A 3,754-nucleotide genomic window follows, 5' to 3' on the forward strand; every position below is an offset into this window, starting at 1 on the left:
GCTCTCTTGGCCGTGGCGCCGGGTGGTTTCCAGGGGCAACGAAGGGACACGTCACGCGCGCCCTCTTTTTTTGGCCCGCCCCCGCGCATGCGCTAGCCGTGCTGCGATCGGAGGCTGCCGGGAGCCGGGTGGGCAGAGGGGCTAGCCGGGGAGTGTGCGGTTGGGTCAGCTAGGCCCGGGCTTCCTGCAGAGCTGGATGTCGGAGCTGTCAGTGCAGTGTGGCCTAGCTTTGCTTTGTTTGCTTTTTCTTCCTTCTAGTTTGGCGAGTCTCCTTCCATTCCCTTCCTGGTCCAAGCTATAACCACAAGTACTCTTCCTCGTACCCTTATTGACTTTTCCGTTTCGATTCTCGATGTGGTCCAGTTGTTCATAAATTACTTAAAATTATCAGTGTATTCTCTGCGTAAGATAGGGATGACAGTCCCAAGGCAAAACAGTAAATTACAGCAAAAGCTTTATCTTCCCGTAGTCGGCAGGATTCGAACCTGCGCGGGGAGACCCCAATGGATTTCTAGTCCATCGCCTTAACCACTCGGCCACGACTACTGCTGATGTTAATTTTAGCAGGGAGATTCTATGTAGACTCTAAGCATGAGCGTATGCTGCAGTAACAGGTAGGTCAGATCTGTAGCAAAACATTGCTAAGCTGTTCTTTTAAGAGCATATTCGAATGTTATGGCTCTTATATTTTAGCTGTGTAAAAGACTAATAGAACATGTCCCATCCAATTCTTTCTAGTCCATCAGAAGTACAGAAGTCTAACCATGTCCAGAGTTAGAGCGAGCGAGAGAGAAACGCCCAGGATTGCTTGCACACTGCTGAACTGTTTCTAGTAGGGGAGCGAAACCGTGGGCCGAGACCACCCTCAGGAGTTCCATCCCTCCGCCAGTCTCTTTGACAAACAGCTCCCAGGACTCCTTTCATCCGCTAGGAATTAAAATACGATTGCCTACCTATTTAAATGTAGCACCGCGCCATAAAACACTACTTCGAGAAGGTGTAACGCACGATACGAATGTAAGCTACAATGTTGTCTCTAATGATATCCTTACACTCTCCACGACCTAACCAGTGCTTTGCGTAGTGTTTCTAAAGTGGGATTAGCACAGAGGTTTGCACACTTGGAACCTCCGGAAATAGTTTGATCCAATGATTTACTAGTTTCATTTGTTTAGTTTGTTAGTCAAAATATCTTTATTGTCCCTGAAGAGCAACATGCCATAATATGCTGGAGAATGGTACCTGCTTACTAGAGCCCATCTTTAAAATACGATAAATTTGGAAGTAATCATTAAATGCAGCCGTTACTAAAATTTACATTATGAAGACTTACACTTAAATTATATTAAAAACAGGGTAAAACTCAGACCCACATTCTAGTTATTTCACTCCATTTTACTATGATTTATGGTGTAGGGTTTGTTTTTAATTTTTGTGCCTGAAGTTTTATAGAATAAGTTGCTATTCTGCATTTCTTCTTACCTTCCCATTCAGTGATGTCCCTTGAGAACTTGATATCAACCATGGTGGGTGTATTTACGCCAGGGAATTGAAAATGCTACACATGGCTTCCCCGCCCTCAAGAGTTGGTTGTTAAACATTTACTAGCCTACCATTACTGTTACTATTGGACCAATTTTGAATATTCCTAGGAAAGCAACAGCCTTCTTTCCTGCAGGGCAGCTCTGGTTATTCTCCTTGTAGTTTAGCTATTAGGATCCTGGCTCACTGTAGGATTTCCCATCCATTTTCTAAAGTACCCCACCCTACCCCAGTTGCCTTGCTATTCCAGTGTACCTGGAACTGGCCTCCAGCAGAAAGACAAGGGAAAAAACAAAAACAAACAAAAAACAAAACACTTGAAAATGCTTCCCTTGCAACTTGGTTCCAGAAGAAGTAATGCATAGTTGCTGTCTGGTTTGATAGACTTAAATTAATGATTTGATTTTTCTCTAGAAAAGATGAAATCTGAGGTGACACAGACTAGTAGTTAAAAGAATATCTTAGCAGGTAGCCGATTTGCAATTAGAGACCATGGAAAGGTAAAAAAGGAAGTGTTACTGGGTTTGTGTGTTTTGTCTGTATGAACACTAGAAAAAAAAAATGGATCTTGTTCTAACCTTTCCCCATTTTAAGAAAAAAATCGTGTAGATCATTCAGAATTCAGTATTTTGAGAATTTTGTGTATCCCTCTTTTGGCTCTTCAGCAGATCTCCTGACTTCAGTCATGTTCTTTTTGCTTTGCTTTTGAGAGAGAAAAGTCAAGTTCAGTGTCTATAAGGAAAAATGCCACATAAATGTGTGATATGGCCCTGTGATAAACTATAAAATGATGGCACACTATTAAAATCCCCAGGTGTCAAAAGTGATACTAGCTTGTGCTTCATTGGACTCCAAGCAATGTAGGTAGATATACACAATGAATGTTGGCATGGCTTTATAAGATTCTACATTTGTGCAAATCAATTTTAAAAATGTATTTTTTAAAATACAATTTTAAAAAATGTATATATTCCTTTTGGTTTTTGGTTTTATTTTCCAAAGTGAGTGATCTTTCTTATTTCTAAAACTGGTATTGTGTTTAGACAATTATGAATCCTCATTCCAAGTCTTGGAAAGTATGTTGCAGATGTTTCACAAAGGAAAAGATGAAGTGCCTTCAGATGATATAATGATTCAACAGGTAAAAGGGGGCATGTCCTGTATGCACTTAGTATTCTGAGGAAATATTTTAGGGAAAAGGTCTCAAAAATAAAGGAGCAAAGCCCTGTGGGCTTTTACAAGTAACTGAAGAATACCCTGAGTCTGCATTCTTATAAATGAATTAGAGGTGGTGATACAGCTGGTTCTGTTGTCCCCTATAGCTCTGGGCCAACCCCTTTAGTTACAAGGTGTTTTATAATCCTCCTGGCTATTCATATAATGAATTGCAAGGCCTCTTTGAATTCCTATGTATTTAGATTTAATTTTCCCGACCCTGCTCTTCTCCCTACACATCACAGGATTGCTTAATCAATACCCATGGCTGGGTAGTGACACTATTGTGAGGGAGACATCCTCCTGGAACAACTGAACCCTCCAAGCAGCTGATGCTGGGGAAGAAATGGAATAGCATTATGGCAGCTCCAGTTCTTTTAAGCAGTCCCTGGTTTAGGCCTCGCTGTCATGTAGGTAAATTCAGTCCAGAACACGCAGAATCTTTATTGGAATTTGTACATTCGTCTCTCACAGCTGTGGAGAGTTTAGACTAATCACAACTCTCACTGGGATACTATCATCTTGGTAATTTGAAAAAGGATCAGGAGCCTGCAGGCTTGGAACATCTTGAGAAAACTCTGGCTCTGAAATACATCATCACATGTGGGGGACACCACTTGCGGCATCATCGCAGAGAGTTGAAGAATGCTGAAATCAAGTATTTCTCTGGCATGATTTCAAATGGCTTGAGAAATCGGAGAACTTTTTTTTTTTTTTTTTTAAACTGCAAAACAGATTCTTTCCTCTTCCATCAACCCCGTTGCTGTCAGTGTGTCCAATGTTAGGTGCCAAAAATGAGCCTACTCTCATAATGATAGCAATGCCAAGGTTAACATGGCCACCAGGGGCTCTCTCAAGAATCTGTGAGGGTGTATTTCGATCCACAGACACGTTCTGAAGGCGTGCACCTCCTTAGTCTTTCTAGTCTCAGTACATTTCTCTTTAGCAGTCGGGATAAAATCTGTCACTTTTTGCCAGAACTTCTCATGCTTTGGGG

General features: G+C 41.6%; 1 long non-coding RNA gene across 1 annotated transcript; it reads left to right on the top strand.

Moving 5' to 3' along the window:
- Positions 1–318: 318 nt before the first annotated feature.
- On the top strand, positions 319–2,994 carry LOC306647632. Its single transcript, XR_013760143.1, has 3 exons — positions 319–614; positions 739–1,017; positions 2,586–2,994. It is a non-coding gene; the product is annotated as an uncharacterized lncRNA (long non-coding RNA).
- Positions 2,995–3,754: the final 760 nt, after the last annotated feature.

Source organism: Sciurus vulgaris (assembly GCF_902686455.1).
Source record: "Sciurus vulgaris genome assembly, chromosome: 1".
NCBI classification, from domain to species: domain Eukaryota; kingdom Metazoa; phylum Chordata; class Mammalia; order Rodentia; family Sciuridae; genus Sciurus; species Sciurus vulgaris.